Source organism: Nerophis lumbriciformis, linkage group LG10 (assembly GCF_033978685.3).
Source record: "Nerophis lumbriciformis linkage group LG10, RoL_Nlum_v2.1, whole genome shotgun sequence".
NCBI lineage: Eukaryota > Metazoa > Chordata > Actinopteri > Syngnathiformes > Syngnathidae > Nerophis > Nerophis lumbriciformis.
This window is the reverse complement of record NC_084557.2, coordinates 39635023-39653191: the sequence shown is the minus strand read 5'-3', so window position 1 is coordinate 39653191 and position 18169 is coordinate 39635023. Positions and strand designations below refer to the sequence as shown.

At 39.3% G+C, this 18169-nt stretch overlaps 1 protein-coding gene across 5 annotated transcripts in view; it reads right to left on the bottom strand.

The window, feature by feature from the left end:
- The window catches only part of plxnb2b (plexin b2b), a 523354-nt gene that overhangs the window by 410373 nt on the left and 94812 nt on the right, over positions 1-18169 (bottom strand). Inside the window, exon 1 of one of the 5 annotated variants that reach the window (XM_061969611.2) lies at positions 13861-15352. The exons of 2 other annotated variants lie outside the window; for them this stretch is intronic. The gene's annotated coding sequence lies outside the window, so the exon portion shown is untranslated. Of the gene's footprint in view, positions 1-13860; positions 15353-18169 lie in introns of those variants that run through there. 2 more of the 5 variants (XM_061969612.2, XM_061969613.2) reach the window with 2 other exon arrangements.

Genomic DNA, 18169 nt, shown 5'->3' with positions numbered 1-18169 from the left:
AAATGTGTTTGATAAAACGTTCGATAGATATATATATATTTTTATTTATTTTATTTTTTTCTTTCTTTGTCGGAAGAAACAGGAAGTGGCGAAGCAAGGTTGGTTGCACAAAGAAAGGCAGGACGTGATCACTGATCAGTGGGAGGGACACGCTAAACAGCCGATTAGGTAACAGTGTCAACTATCAGGTTTGGTTGCCCATCTTGTTGTGTCGCGGTTGAGTCTTTGCATGGAGCGAGAGGAGAGACTAAAGAAAAGCGCTGCAGAGAGCGATAAAACAGGAAAAGTCACCTTGACAGCTGTATGGAGTTTTTACAAACTAACCGTTGTCAGACCAAGGCGCTCGTGATCAATAATACCAAACCTGCAGAAAATAGTTCTTCTCAGGTTTCTCTATGTTTACATTGTCACATGTTGCACTATTTCGTTACACATTCCTTTTTTTTTGCACCTACGATTTAAGAGCTTATTGTTAAGTGGTCCAATGTGATTTAAAAACGTTGTTTACATCGATTGCTTGTGTGTTTTCTGTGGTTGTGTCGACATTTCCATTCCTTTCGGCCTTGATAGCTTATATTAGAGGAAAGTTACATTTGAAATAAAAATGTTTAATGGGTCATAAAAAATTTAAATAATAATAATAATTATCGATATCGCCCGATACAAAACATCTATATCGCAGTTTTCAGTCATATCGCCCAATCCTAGTATGAATAAATATTCATAAACAAATTAGTCATCTTTGTTGTTCGTAGGCACATGTCTAAAAATGACTAAAGCTGAATTTAAAAGTAGATGGCTCAATCAGAGCCACTGAATATGTGCTCGCTTTATATTTCGATTAGTCGACTAACCGTTAAGATAATCGATGACTAATCAATAGTCGTTAATTGTAGCCCTACTGTTAACAGACCTCTCACTAGGAAACAGCCTACTGGTGTTAAGTGATGAAACTTGGCTTCAACGACAGACACAAGCATCATCAGGAAATCTCCTGATGATTGAGGGTACCCCCCCTCATGAAACAGGCCTGTAGAGATGAAATAGTCTTGTGATTTTTTTCCCACACATACATATATTGCGCTCTACTACGGTATCGAGCACTATTTTTTGGATAACCTTATTAAGATATATATATATATATATATATATATATATATATATATATATATATATATGTATATATATATATATATATATATATATATATATATATATATATATATATATATATATATATATATATATATATATATATGGAGGAGAATGGGTGAAATTGAATCAAGAGAAAAGTTCTGGAGCTCCAGTATGCACCATTGATTTCCTATTCTCTTGGAAACATTTAATGAGCTTAAATAGGAGCCTCGTTTGACACTGCCACAGCAAGTCACCGGGGCCTCCCAGTGAGAGGAAATCGTTGAGCGGCTGTGATGGCGAGCTAAGACGATGGGGGTGTAAGATGGAGGCAGGAAACCGGAAGGAAAGTGAAGGTTTTAATGCCAAATGTTGACACTTCTGGAGAGACCGATGTTGGGCTCTGAGAATGGTGCTTGGTTCTTAATGAATACGAGGAAAGTAAAGGATATTGCTGGCATATTGACTTGTGTGAAACTTATTGGCTTTATAGGCACTTAGAATCACAACAGGTGTCCACTGTGATTGACAGCAGTGGGATTCAAAAGCTGCCCACTGCTTGGCGGCCATCTTGCTTCTTCAACTCAACCCTTAGTGCACTCCCCCGGCAGCAGCAGGGGGGTCATTGTCACTCTGAAGGAGCAAGTCCAGAGGTGCTCCATTGCGCTGAGCAGTTGATGAGGGGCCCTACAACAACTACAACAGCTACAACTTCACACTGTACCAGAGGGTTATGTGGCCTGACTACTCGGAAACGACTGGAATGGGCATCGACAACGAGACGAAGACCTTCCAATTGTGCAGGTGTGGATGGGGGAAAGTGACCACATACAGGGGCTTACGGATTAATCAGGGGAGGAAGAAAAAGGAGAGCGAGAAGAAAGGTATACAACATCCTTGCACTGCTCCGGCAGATAAGACAAGCAGGACCCCCAGCCGGGGAGAGAACCACAGAACCGAGGGTCCAAACATTGTTGACATGCGGATGGTAGAGGAAGAACCCCCTGAGCGGAGCGGTACCCCCCTGGCATGTGAGCATGCCGAAGATAGACCTGCCAGCCCCCCCAGTCACCCAGCAAACAGAAAAGAGGGAACCAGGAAGAAAGTGTACCATCAAGTGGCCTAGAGCAAGTGATGTGAAGACATGGCAGAAACTGGACTGAGACCTCAGTCTACTGCTGGAGCACTCGCTACATGGTAAAGTAGATAAGAAACTCAACCTTCTTGGGGACATCCTGTATGAGGAGTTCAAAGCTAGATTCGGTAGCCTCACCAAGAAGCAGCACAATCTCCCCCCAAGAAAGGGCAGGAGGGAGGCCGAGATTGACGTCCTGGTGCAAGATCGGCGCCAGCTCCGCAGGAGATGGAGGAAAGCATCGGCAGAGGAGAGAGATGGCCTGAAGGTGTTATGGGACGAGGTGAGACAGAAGCTGGGCAGCATGCGAAGAACAGAACGTATTCGCAGACGCAGGAAAAGAAAGGAGAAAGGAAGAGCTAGCTTCATGAGGAATCCTTTCAAGCACACCCGTCAGCTTCTGGAGGAGAAAAGAAGCGGGAAACTGGAAGCCACCAAGGAGGAGCTTGAGCAGTACATCAGGGGTCAATACAGCGACTCAAAGAGGAACGATGCGTTAGGTTCACCAGGATACGTCCCTCCTCCACCTCCAACCACGCAGTTTGACAGGGTAAGGGCGAGGTAAGAGCAGTCGTCAAGAAAGCGAGGTCAGCATCAGCTCCTGTCATCCCCTACAAGCTATACAAGAACTTCCCCCAAGTGCTGAAATGCTTGTGGAAGCTAATGAGCACAGCATGGAAGAATCTACTCATTCCGTCGGAGTGGCAGAGAGCTGTGGCGGTGTTTATTCGGAAAGACCAGGAGTCCCATAACATCAGTCAATTCAGGAGCACTGCTCTGTTGAATGTCGAGGGAAAGATCTGCTTTGCAGTCATGGCCAAGAGACTGACATCTTACCTCACAGAGAATGGCTATATTGACACCAGCTGCCAGAAAGCAGGAGTACCAGGTTTTCCAGGATGCGTGGAACATTCTTCAATGATTTGGGGACAGATCCAGAGGACCAAGCAGGAGAAGAGCGACCTCCACGTAGTGTGGCTTGACCTTGCCAACACTTATGGTTCTGTCCCTCACAAACTCATCCAGTTTGCATTGGAGTTCTTCCACGTCCCTGTTTCCATCATCAACCTGGTAACCAGCTAATTCAGGGACTTCCAGATGTGTTTCAGCTTCCAGGATTTTACAACAGGATGACAGCGTCTGGAAGTAGGCATCACCATGGGGTGTTCCATCTCCTCAGTTCTCTTTGTCGCAGCTTTTGAAATCATCCTCCGCGGAGCCCGTCAGATCGTAGGAGGAATAAGGCTGCAGACAGGGCAGAGGCTTCCACCACTCCAAAGCTACATGGACGATGTCACTGTGGTACGGCAAACAGCACGAGAAGGTGTCTGAAGAGGCTGGATGAGCTTGTGACATGGGCACGGATGAAGATAAAACCCTCCAAGTCACGAAGCCTCTCTTTGCGCAAAGGCACCAGGAACGACAATACCATCTTTGTTGCAGGAGGTGAGCAAATCCCTCTACTGGTCAACCAGTCCATCCAAATCCTAGGGAGGCAGTACAACGCGGACCTGTCGGACAAGCACGCGCAAGGCAGCACGGAAACAACTCTCAGAAGGCCTAGCGAGTATCAACAAGAGCCAGCTCCCCGGAAAGTACAAGTTGTGGTGCTACAACTTCACACTGTACCAAAGGGTTTTGTGGCCACTGAAGATGTGCGAGATTCCATCCTCAACAGCCAACGGGTTGGACAGATTAGCCAACTCTTACATCCGAAAGTGGCTGGGCCTACCGCGTAGCTTCTCCGACACTGGCTTATTTGGGGCAACTTCGCTGCAGGTGCCAATCCAGTCCATCACCCTGGGCTATAAGCAGGAGAAGACCAGATTGGTTCTTGAGCTGGAAGAATTCTCAGATCCTACAGTGAGGAATGCGCGCGTACCCACCCGAACAGGCCGGAAGTGGCAAGCAGAGCCAGAGGTCGTTAAGGCCATTGGCAGGCTCCAACACCAGTAGATAGTTGGCAGGGTGCAAGTAGAGAGAGCGGGGCTTGGCTGGGGAGATTCTCCACGCCTCTGGTCCAAGGCCACAAAGAGGGAACGCAGAGCCATGGTCTTGGAAGAGGTCTCAAGGGTGAACCAAGAGCAATATACCATCAAGGCCGTGTCTCAAGGTCCCCAAGGAAGATGGACCACTTGGGAAGGTACCATCAGCAGAACAATCAGCTGGGCCAACCTATGAAAGATGCCACAAGCCAGACTCAGCTTCCTACTCAGGACAACCTATGACACCTTGCCATGCCCTAGAAACCTCCACCAGTGGTTTGGCCAGGAGGAGAGCTGTCCCTGTGCGGTGCTCCCAACGCCAGCCTGCAGCACTTGCTATCAGGCTGCAAGATCGCGCTGACACAGGGTCGTTACAGATGGCGGCATGATCAAGTCCTGATGAAACTGGCCGAAGTCCTGGAAAGCAGTAGACAAGAGGCCAACAGCCAGTCCATAGCCAAGCAGCTTCCTGTCATGTTTGTGAGGCCAGGGGAAGGCAAAGGAGACACCAGCCGACGAGGCCCCCGCAGTGTCCTCTCTCTGGCAAGGGACTGGAGTATGAGGGCTGACATCGGCAAACAGCTCCAGTTCCCCCTTGAGTTTACCACCACTTCACTCCGCCCAGACATCGTGCTGTGGTCTGCTGTTACCAAGTCTGCCATGCTGAGCTCACCATCCCCTGGGAGGAAGGAATCCAGGCAGCCTACGAGCGCAAAACAGCCAAGTATGCAGATCTGGCTGCTGAGTGCAGAGAGGCAGGCCGGTCCACTACCATCTACCCTGTGGAAGTGGGCTGTCGGGGCTTCGTCGGTACATCAACAACAAGGCTGCTCCGAGATGTGGGAACAACTGGGGCTAAGCTCCACAGAAAAACCAAGGCCCTTGCTGAGGAAGCAGAAAAGGGAAGCTTCTGGTTATGGCTGAGGAGAAGGGATAAGTACTGGGGGTCGAGGCAATAAGATGGGTCAGCTGCAGGGGGTGGCAGGGAGACGTCCCTGCCACCGCTCTGCCACCAGGAGGCGTTCCGGGGTAAAAGAGAGCGAAACTCCAATGAGCGGTGGTCCCTGGCTGATGACCTTGCAGCTGACCCAAGGCGCTGTAGGAGGCGCGTCAGGCATACTTGCCCAGCAGAAACAACACCATATCTGTACAATCAATCTTCAATAAAGTGCAACCGAACTCCTGTTGCCTTTTTAAAACAGCGTCCATGCATGCAAGCGTATGTTTTAAGCCCTCCGTTTCTTATGAGACATTCTTCATTTAAATGAGAATATATGAACATCCTAGCAGTCAGCATCCTAATGACAGCAGACCTTGTACAGTAAGTGATGTTTTATTATGTTTGTTGGCTCTCATATAGTCTGCAGAAATCAATGATGAAGAAGAAAAAAGCAAACGTTGTTGAAATTAATGCGCCGTGTATGCTTAAAATGATCAAAATAGGTAATTAAATGTTATTATGAATGTTACTACATGACATATATACCTACATCATGTACATATTACATGTTATGAATGATACTACGTTATAGGGCTGGGCGATATAGACGAAAACGTATATCTTTATATATATATATATTTTTTTTTACTTAAACTTGATATTCGATATATATCTCGATATATTTTCCGGTGAAAGTATACATATAAAGATATAAAAATTTTAGCGAGATTCACTGAAATTGAACTGAATGACAACTGTACTGTAAACAGTCAGTGACACTTTTATTAACCCAGTTAGTCAAGATGTGTATTAACAGCACAGAAAATAAACTGTATAAGTAGCACAGAAATACATAACATAAATAAAATAGAAAAATATTTCAACGTAAAATAAACAACAGTTGTGCAAATAATACAACATGTATCAAACTCAGATAAATAATTTTGCAGGCAGGCACTTTTTTAATTCCCAGTCGACGATGTAATGGACTGTCACACGTGTACGGTTCTGGTCAGCGGCAAGTAAGTGACTTTACTTAATTGTGCGGCTATGATCTTCCTCACTTCGGCATACATTTTTGGTAGCATTTCTCATGCGAAATATGCCCGGCTTGGCAACTCGAGAACAGTTTTGATTTGGGCTTACATGGCAAACAACTCAAATTAATGTTTTATCCAGACGCATACATTCGTCCAAATGTGGCCAAGTGGACGTATTGTGGGTTTCCTGGACGTCGTCTACATCACTAAAAGAAACATCTAAAGAAGAGAATCCCTCTGCCATCTTCCACCAGTTTTTTATCTAAATCGCCCGCTTGAATATTCCCTCTTTCTTTTTTCCGACTCTCTCGTCGTCATTTGGGATGTCTGTTGTGATTTCCCTTCCTGGTTCGATGACCCGCTCTATCTTGCCTCTGATTGGCTTGTCCCTAATGTTTTGTTCTAATCTTAACCAATCGTGACTCATCATTGTAAACAACCAACCAATCACGGATGTTCTTATACATGCAAGCACGTCTTAGAAGGAGGAAGGGGAGGGGTTTAGTAGCATATGAGAGGGAGCGGGGCAGAATCAAGGAACACAACAAATAAGCGGTGTGTGGTCATTTTATCGTGACAAAAATTATATCGATATTACGATATTTTCTTAATTCATATCTTGTTTAAAAATCTATCAATATATCTTACAAACTCGATTTATCGCCCAGCCCTACTGCATTACATATATACTTACATCATGTATATATTACATGTTATTATGAAGGTTACTACATGACATATATACTTATATCATGTATATATTACATGTTATTATGAAGGTTACTACATGACATATATACTTATATCATGTATATATTACATGTTATTATGAATGTTACTACATGACATATATACTTACATCATGTATATATTACATGTTATTATGAATGTTACTACATGACATATATACTTACATCATGTATGTATTACATATTATAAATGTTACTACATTTCATATATACTTACATCATGTATATTACATGTTATTATAAATGTTACTATATTACATGTATACTTTCATCATGTATATGTTCATGTTATTAGAAATGTTACCACATTACATATATACTTACATCATGTATATATTACATGTTATTATGAATGTTACTACATGACAATATACTTACATCATGTATATATTACATGTTATTATAAATATTACTACATTACATATATACTTTCATCTTGTATATTTTCATGTTATTATAAATGTTACTACATTATATATATACTTGCATCATGATTATATTACATGTTATTATAAATGTTACTACATTACATATATGCTTACATCATGTATATATTACATGTTGATATAAATGTTACAACATTACATATATACTTGCATCATGTATATATTACATGTTATTACGAATGTTACTACATGACATATATACTTACACATGTATATAAAACCTAATGGAGGTGTTTGGATGTTTTTCTAGGGGCTCTACAGGCAGAATCGAATGGCTCCTATAGGCTCCATTGTAAGCAAACTTTTGATCGCATTTATTTAATATTACGAATGCATAAATTAAAAAAAATCCCTCCGTCGCCATGTTTTTCATAATGATTGTGAACGATAGGTAAAATTCCCCAAAAAATTGCAGTTCCCCTTTAATATGTGGGGAGAAAATAGCAAACAACAAAATAATCAAAATGTTGAAAGACATTTCCAGAACAACCAATACCCAGCTGGAGATGAGCGAAAAAGGGCATTTTTGGAACTGCTGCGGAAAGCTGATCAGAGCAAAAAATACTTGGTGAGTCATTCTCTGTCTAGTGTTTGATTTCATCAACACTATAGCATGAGTGAAATTAAACTAAGTGGCGATACCATCATTTTAGGGATCAGAGTTTGCGGTTCCGGGTGGGTTTTATTTCGTGGGAAAGGGGCTTGAATGGGTCTTTGTATGCTGAAGGTGGGTGACCCCTGCTCTTACTTAATGTTGATGTGTATGAAAATGTTGCAAGCAAAGGGAACTGGACACAGATAAAAGTACTGAGACATACTACCGTATTTTTCGGAGTATAAGTCACTCCGGAGTATAAGTCGCACCGGCCGAAAATGTATAATAAAGAAGGAAAAAAACATATATAAGTCGCACTGGAGTATAAGTCGTATTTTTTGGGGAAATGTATTTGATAAAACCCAACACCAAGAATAGACATTTGAAAGGCAATTTAAAATAAATAAAGAATAGTGAACAACAGGCTGAATAAGTGTACATTATATGACGCATAAATAACCAACTGAGAATGTGCCTGGTATGTTAACGTAACATATTATGGTAAGAGTCATTCAAATAACTATAACATATAGAACATGCTATACGTTTACCAAACAATCTATCACTCCTAATCGCTAAATCCGATGAAATCTTATACGTCTAGTCTCTTACGTGAATGAGCTAAATAATATTATTTGAAATTTACTGTAATGTGTTAATAATTTCACACATAAGTCGCTCCTGAGTATAAGTCGCACCCCCAAACTGCGACTTATAGTCCGAAAAATACGGTACTTAAAAGTTCTATATTGTAGCTATTTTCACACATTTGTGTTGCCCCAAAATGTGTATTTAAAGCCCATTGTCCTAAATTCAGTTTTAATGGTGGATATTTAGACAATTTAAAAGTCATTTTAGCCAACCCTACTGGGAACGCGCCATCAGTGTTAATTTTGCTGACTGAAAATGTTTTAAATTTTCCCTTGACTAAAACAGGTCTTGTTTCGAATTTTGTTTTTGAGATGGTCTGCAATAACCTTCATAAAAGCGGTTTCAATACAACTTCAAAGGTGCGTTATCTTTTATACTTGATATTTTAGTCGACAAAATTTACTAAAGCTAGACTAAAACTAAATCAATTTAGATGACTGAAAATAAAATACATTTTCGTCCAAAGACTGACTAAAACTAAATTAAAAACTGCTGTCAAAAATCAACACTGTTGACCCTAAGGCAAACATTTTTATTTACCAAAATGAACACTGCACACCATTTTGATATGCGTATGATGTGGCACAAATTTCCTCAAAAACACTCACATCTTAAATCCAAAATGTCCCAGTATTGTTGTTGAAAGAAAAGTCCTATCGGTTATTAGATTGGAGGCATTTTTAGCTAACCTGTGGTTTACTGGAGGCTCACAAAAAAAACATTTTGCCAAGCGCCGCTTGTCTTGTCAAACTTATTTTTCTTTTTTTTTTTTAAACTGATGTTTTATGCATAATTACTGTTGGCAAATATTGAACGGTGGATATTTCTGGGGCCCCGCATGCAAGCTCCTAACGTTGTCAAACACACTTGGTGATTTAGAGCAGTGCAGCAACATTCCAGTGGTGTCTGGTTTTTGTATCAGGAGCCTCCAGACCGTGAGTTAACTTAGCAGTCTGGCTTTGTGCAACATTCAAGTATCTAAGTAGACAAGGAAACCGGAAGCAACGACGCACCTTGGGTAATCAAAAGTGTACATTCTGTTCTTTTGCTTCTCAATATATCGTTAAATTCAAATACGAATTGAATGAAACTCGGCCAGGATTTGTTTTTGTAATATTATTTTTAAATTTCTATGGCAGGTTTGTATACACTTTACACTTGGGACTAGAGATGTCCGATAATATCGGGCTGCCGATAATATCGGGCTGCCGATATTATCGGCCGATAAATGCTTTAAAATGTAATATCGGAAATTATCGGTATCGGTTCGGGAATTATCGTTATCGGTTTCAAAAAGTAAAATGTATGACTTTTTATAACGCCGCTGTGTACACGGACGTAGGGAGCAGTACTTAGCATCAATAAACCTTAAAGGCACTGCCTTTGCGTGCCGGCTCAGTCACATAATATCTACGGCTTTTCACACACACACACAAGTGAATGCAAGGCATACTTGGTCAACAGCCATACAGGTCACACAGAGTGGCCGTATAAACAACTTTAACACTGTTACAAATATGCGCCACACTGTGAACCCACACCAAACAAGAATGACAAACACATTTCGGGAGAACATCCGCACCGTAACACAACATAAACACAACAGAACAAATACCCAGAATCCCTTGCAGCACTAACTCTTCCGGGACGCTACAATATACACCCCCCGCAAACCCCTGATAAACCCCCCTCCACCCATTGTATCGTCTATGAATAATACATACTGTAAAATTTTCGAAACCTCACAACTATCATTTATATATAAAATAAAAGGTTTGGGTCCCAAAATCGGACCTTGTGGAATTCCTCATTCAATATTCATACATTCTGACCTATAATCATCAATCTCAACATATTGCTGTCGTTGTTGTAAATAGCTGGTTAACCAGTCCAGTGCAACTCCTCTATCTCCATAAGTATATAATTTATAAATGAGAATTTGATGATCTGTCGTGCCGAGTGCCTTCTTTAAGTCAATAAACACTCCTATTGTGTATTTATTTTGATAAATTGCAGTTGTAATCTCTTCAATAATTTTCATGATGGCAAAGCCTGTAGACCTATTTGATCAAAATTCATACTGATTTTCATGTAATAATTTATGTTTTTCAATAAAGCAGTCTAATTTATTAACAAACAGTTTTTCAAGCACTTTTGAAAATTGAGATAGGAGAGATACTGGTCTAGAATTACTAAATGTATGTTTATCTCCAGTTTTAAAGAAATGTATGACCTTAGCTGTTTTCATACTGTCTGGGAAAACTCCTACTTTAAAAGAACAATTAATTATATAATGTAATGGTTTTTAATGATGCAATCAATTGTGTTTATTATTTCCATGTTAATACCCTCACTGTCTGTTGAGGTCTTGTTTTTTAGTTTACAAACCACAGATAATAATACATTTTCAGTCACTTCACTAAGAAACATTGACTGCATAACCCTCTTTCCCTTTTCCAGACACCCCCTGATTGATCATTAGCTCTTGGCATTTTGTTTGCTAAGGTAGGTCCTACATCTACAAATAATTGATTTAATTCATTAACAATTTCACCTTTGTTATCAATTAACATATTATGTTTTTTTGAAATATCTAGGTAGTTATGTTCGCCTTGTCCTAATCCCTATTGCTTTATTCAAAATATTCCATGCAGCCTTTATGTTATTTTTATTTTCATGCAACATTCTTTTGTAATATTCCCTTTTTGCTTGTCTCAATATATTGGTCAACTTGTTTTATGTAACACATGGCTTGGCATTGTCTTGCTGAAATAAGCAGGGGCGTCCATGGTTATAAATTATAAAGTCTATTTTTCTTTTTACATGCATTTTTCAAATTGTTTGTCATCCAAGTTGCATTATTTTGCCTTTGTTTAGATCTGCATGGAACCTCAGGACAATGCTTGTTATACAGAGTAATATAATGTTTAAGAAGATAATCATAGGCAGTGTTTATATCGTCTGTGTACACCTCTTTCCACTCTTGTTTTAATAGGTCATTCCTGAACTTGTTAATATGATTGACACTTATTTTCCTCTTAAATATTTGATGGTATGTTTTAAGCAATTGATAGTCAAATATTGCAAATATAGGCAGATGATCACTTATGTCATTTATCACTAACCCAATAGTAATGCGATTCCCTAAAACATTTGTAAAGATATTGTCTATTAAGGTTGCACTCGTTGTGGTTATTCTGCTAGGCTTTGTAATTAAAGGGTACAGCCCTTTTTCATATAATATCGCTAAAAAAATCTGAGGTTTGTTTATGTGAATCTACCTTTAGAAGATCAATATTATAATCTTGAAAAATTTCAAGACTTCTTTTTTTATTTAGACCACTAATCATTTCCTCTAATTTATCCATGAAGGTTTCCACTTTTGATCCTGGTTTTCTATATACACATGCAACAACAATGTTTCTGTTTTGTTGTAATTCTATCTCAACAGCGACACACTCCATTAAATCATTTATGGCCATTGTCATACATTTAAACTGGTCTGCATTTTAGTTCATTATATATAGAGAGCCCCCCCCCCCCCCCCCCCCTCCAGTCCTATTGACATACAGATCATAGCCCTTTAATTTCAGATCAACCTCCTTGCCTTTCTTTATCCATGTTTCAGATAAAGCAATGAACTTAAATCTACCTTTAAGTGACTCCAAAAATGTTTTGCTTTTAAAAAAGTGTTTTGGTAGACTTCTACAATTTAATTGAATCAAAGAAATTTGATTTTCTGTGTGTACATCATCAAGTTGTTCCTCAGTATTATACTGTCACAGCTGTTGTGACCAAAATGATCACGGTTATGATTATTATCACAAAATTATTGGATGTTTTCAAAAAGTACTTATACAATCAGCAAAATCTTTTAACAAAGTTTAATTAAAAAAGACAGATAGACACACAATATACTATATAAGTCAGTAATAACCTTGTCTCAAATATTCTACTTGGCACCTGATTTTAAAAAAAAATCTGGCATATTTTCCCATTGAAAAGAGGACAAAAGCAAAAAACATATTCAACATTTTTTCACTAATAATGATTTGGTTTCAAGTTACGTTTTTTAAAATATTTTGTGCAACAAACAGGTTTAGCGTTCTGGATGTTCATGAGAGGGACTATTTCGAGGCCGATGGTTAAAAAGTGCACAATTTTTCAAATATTTTTTTCAAAAACAATAATCCATGGGAATCAATGTTTTCTATATTGACCAAGTCAATGCTAATAACCTTAAGCCAAAAATACAAATTTGCATTTTGTGTTTTTTTCATTGAAGAAAAAAAAATTATCCATTAGGGGTAAAATTCTTGAAAATATTATATATACAGTATATACATATATGTATATATATATATATATATATATATATATATATATATATATATATATATATATATATATATATATATATATATATATATAGTATATTAATTTTCTAATTATTGGATATTTGTTTTAATGCTTTTATGAGGAGGTCTGTTTTGGTACCCTAGGGTAAAAAGTGTAATTAACTTTCAATCAAACAGTCAAAGTAATACTTCAATGGTTGGATTACCATGTCACAAAATCATGTCAGTATCACACTAGGGCTGCAACTAACTATTAATTTGATAATCAATTAATCTGTCGATTATTACTTCGATTAATCGATTAATAATCGGATAAAAGAGACAAACTACATTTCTATCCTTTCCAGTATTTTATTGGAAAAAAAACAGCATACTGGCACCATGTTCTGGACTTTGGGGGTGCAGCATACACCAATAATAACACAGAAATGTAACTCATCAGATCAGAACTGAATCAGATATTGTACACGTTTCTGTTGTGAATAATAAAGGATTAATTTTAGGCTGCCTCTGAATAATAGCATGAAATATTACAGCACCTTCATAACATTTAGTTATACTAAAGCGTCACTCAAATCGAAATAGATTCATATAGCTTTATCGGGCCGGCTACATTGATCCATTATGAAACCAACCTGAGATATTTCTGTCCGCTACGTTCATTTCGAAATTGGTAACTGTGCGTTTTCTTTCTCAAAACGAAGTCAAATGTGCCGGAGACACATTATCAGCCCCGCGTTGCAACACAGGCATAAAGTTAACGTGACTCACAAACAAGCTGAACTCATGAATGCTTGTTGCCTCTATGGATTTAAAACGTTACGTACTGTGAGTTCTACCCTTCATCCATGGCTCCAACATGTTTCCTTTTCAGGTGCTCCTGAAGCAATGTTGTACTTCCGTGCCATTTTGCAGGAAACGGTCTTCTTTGAAGTCTTTAAAGTAAAGTGTTCCCACACTTTTGACGACTTAGGTCGTACACTTTTCTCCATTGAAGCACTAACCTCAAGATGTTTCTCCGCTAAACTATCCGTACTGTTTTCCTGCGCCATTTTTCAAATGTTTCCAGCAAAGGAGACGACGTCGTCACGTGAGCTGCACATGACACATCATTGGCTAGCTTACCTCCACCTCATGAGACGTAGCCTCAGCGCCGCCCCGGCGCTGTTTTGTACTGTTTTTGTACTTATTTTGATTATTGTTTCTCAGCTGTTTGTAAATGTTGCACTTTATGAATAAAGGTTTATAAAACAAAAAACAAACAAAACAAAAAAAACAAAAAAAGCCTCCGCGCATGCGCATAGCATAGTTCCAACGAATCGATGACTAAATTAATCGCCAACTATTTTGATAATCAATTTTAATCGATTTAATGGATTAGTTGTTGCAGCCCTATATCACACTGCACACAATAACATGCTAAATATGAGAAAGGGGAAAACCTAATAGTTGCATTTGGCGGATATTTATCTGGGAAAAGTGCTTCAGCTCTCGGTGGTAGCTTCAAGACCAGCATGTACACAACACAACAGTTCCTCGCTTCAAAAATAGCCCGCGGAGAAGCGGTCATTACGGAAACAGAACGCCGCATTTGGTAATTGCACCATGCTTTTTACACCCTCTGTGAAATTGCTTCTCCAAAATATATTCACCCGCACTTTAGCCATCGCTCCTTATCTGCCTCTCCTCTTGTCTCCCTGTTAGAGAGCCGGTCATTTTGACAGGCTAACTGTCTCTCCTGATGCAATAACCACTGTCCATTTGTATCCGAGCATTAACGAGACAAAGTCATCAGCCGGAGGAGGGAAGGCAGCATGGCCAACCACCAGCTGCTTTTATCACTTTGCGCTATAAGGGCTTGCCATTAGGCTACAATTAGAGCAGTGGACACTGGGGGCAAAGAAATGACCTCATGAAGACATATAGGCGGCAGACCGGATGAGAGGCATAAACAGATGTAAAGCTGGGTGGAAGAAATAACCTTCAGAAAATGTGTGATGGTGAAAGTAATGGCAATCATTGGGAGGAAAATGCCACAGTTAAATGGCATTTATGGCGACCCATATGAGTTGTGGTAAAAATGCCCTGGAAGACATGTGGGGCCTTCCACGGAACGCAGGACCCTACGCACAAAGTATAGGAAGGGGGGCCCTGTACAGACTAGGGCTGTTTGGTATACCAGTACTAATAAAGTACTAATGAATTAAAAAACACTACGATACCGCCTCTAAAAAAACACTGCTACTATTTTTTGTTTTTTATGAACATTACGCAGCGCCGTCGTGGCGCATGTTCGGCAACGCACACGTACGGAATACTTACAAGCAGACACGGTGTATAGACGTAAGAGGCAGAACGGACGCATTTTGGCTTAAAAACAAACAAAAGCTATAAACACTGAAGCGCCGCTCTACAAGAAATGCTTTATTACATAGCTAGCTAGCAGCTAACATCCATCTGCAGTCCGCAGTGTTTTAGCTACTTCTATATCACTAATCCTCGTCTCCATGGCGACAAATAAATAAATGATAAATAATGATAAATGGGTTATACTTGTATAGCGCTTTTCTACCTTCAAGGTACTCAAAGCGCTTTGACAGTATTTCCACATTCACCCATTCACACACACATTCACACACTGATGGCGGGAGCTGCCATGCAAGGCGCTAACCAGCAGCCATCGGGAGCAAGGGGTGAAGTGTCTTGCCCAAGTACACAACGGACATGACTAGGATGGTAGAAGGTGGGGATTGAACCCCAGTAACCAGAAACCCTCTGATTGCTGGTACGGCCACTCTTTCTTACAAATATCATCTCTGCAAAACAAGGAAAAGGAATAGGAAGGAATGCTTCACTACACACCGCAGGAAGATACAATAGCTAACCGCTAACAGCAAGCTGGCACTCCTCAATGTAAACAAATGCCAAGGGTGGATCTACACTTGACATCCACTGTAATGATACCAAGTGCAAGAGCATATATAGTTGATACTACTATGATTACATCGATATTTTTCTTTTGTCAGTTTTTATATTGTATATCAAGTCTGAAAATACACCCCTGGGCACAGGAGAACTTTGAATATGACCAATCTATGATCCTGTAACTACTTGCTATCGGATCGATACCTACATTTGTGGTATCATCCAAAACTAATGTAAAGCATCCAGACAACAGAAAAATAAGTAATTGTTACATTTTAACAGAAGTGTAGATAGAACATGTTAAAACAGAAAATAACCAGATATTAACAGTAAACGAACAAGTAGATTAATAATCCATTTTTACAGTTTGTCCCTCATAATTTTGACAAAATAATTGAATGATGAATGACAATATGTTACTGCATATGTCAGCAAATTACAAGACAAGTCGTCTAGTATGTTCACTATTTTATTTAAGGACAACATTCCTCTTTGATTGCAATAAGAAACATGTTTCATTTCTGTAAAATGAAGCCAATTTTTTTTTTTTTTTTTTTTGCGGTTCCTTTTATTTTGAAAAATATCAAGTATAAATTTTGGTACCGGTGCCAAAATATTGGTATCGGGACAACTCTAATACAGACATATTTTAAGTGTTATAATCATTAGACAAATGGTCAATGGACAATTATTTGCTAGAATGTTTTGCTTGATGTGTGCCATATTTTTAACCAACCTTGTAGAAATGTTACACACGTGCACTTGTCAGTCCCTTAAGGGTGTGCATCAAATGACCTAGCCAAACATTAGACACACATATTGAGTGTCAACCTCACCCTTCAAAATGATGCCAAACAAGGTTGTCTTTCAACTGAGAGTTACAGTCCTGCAGCCATTTTTCACAGCACTTTTAATCTCGATTTGTAACAGGAATCCTCACATGGGGGCTGGGGGCTTGGCGATTTGGACACGGAACAGTCATGGGGATCTTTCAACGCTCTGCCCTATCTGGATTGTCAATTGTATCAAATGCGGTCTTTCCCTGACATTAGTGACAACATACACTGTACATACTGTCCCTATAGATGCAAGCAGGTTGCCTCCCCTTAGAGCTCATAATACATTTGGAGTCCACCTACCCTGTGATAAATTTATTTCTGGGACATATTTTGTTGAGGTTTCTGCAACCCGGACTGTTTTCTTGCTCCCCATTGGAACTAAAAATCTATTAATTTCTGCTTTTAAACATAACTAAATGTATGTTCTTTTCTTTACTTTTCTCAAGCTGCTGCACCATCCAGAGATCATATTTTATGCAGCTTTCTGCTCACCAGAGATTGTTTACTCTCTGACTGTAACAATTAAAAATGAACTAATTTTGCATGTAAACATACATGTAAACATTTTTTTAACCGTGAGATCGCTGAAAGTGTGTTTTTCTTCATGTTTCTCAAGCTGCTGCTAATTTTTTGGAGTATATTTCTGGTCACGCCGGAGAGTTTATTTGCTTAGCATAGGAACTACTAAAGAGTGTTAAAAAAAAAATTCACATCCAAATCGTGATTCTTATTCATCCAAATTCTAAATAAGTTCCTAATTTTCCAAAATCAATACAAAAAAATTATATACACAAAACCCAAAACCAGTAAAGTTGGCACGTGTAAATCGTAAATAAAAACAGAATACAATGATTTGCAAATCCTTTTCAACTTATATTCGATTGAATAGACTGCAAAGACTTAACGTTCGAACTTGTAAACTTTGTTATTTTTTGCAAATATCTCATTTGGAATTTGATGCCTGCAACATTCTTCAAACAAACTAGCACAAGTGGCAAAAAAGACTGAAAAAGTTGAGGAATGCCCATCAAACACTTTTGGGACATCCCACGGGTGAACAGGCTAAGTGGGAACAGGTGGGTGCCATGATTGGGTATAAAAGCAGCTTCCATGATATGCTCAGTCATTCACAAACAAGGATGGGGCGAGGGTCACCACTTTGTGAACAAATGCCTGAACAAATTGTCGAACAGTTTAAGAACAACATTTCTCAACGAGCTATTGCAAGGAATTTAGGAATTTCACCATCTACGGTCCGTAATATCATCAAAAAGTTCAGGGAATCTGGAGAAATCACTGCACTTAAGTGGCAAGGCTGAAAACCAACATTAAATAGCCTCAAGCGGTACTGCATCAAAAACCGACATCAGTG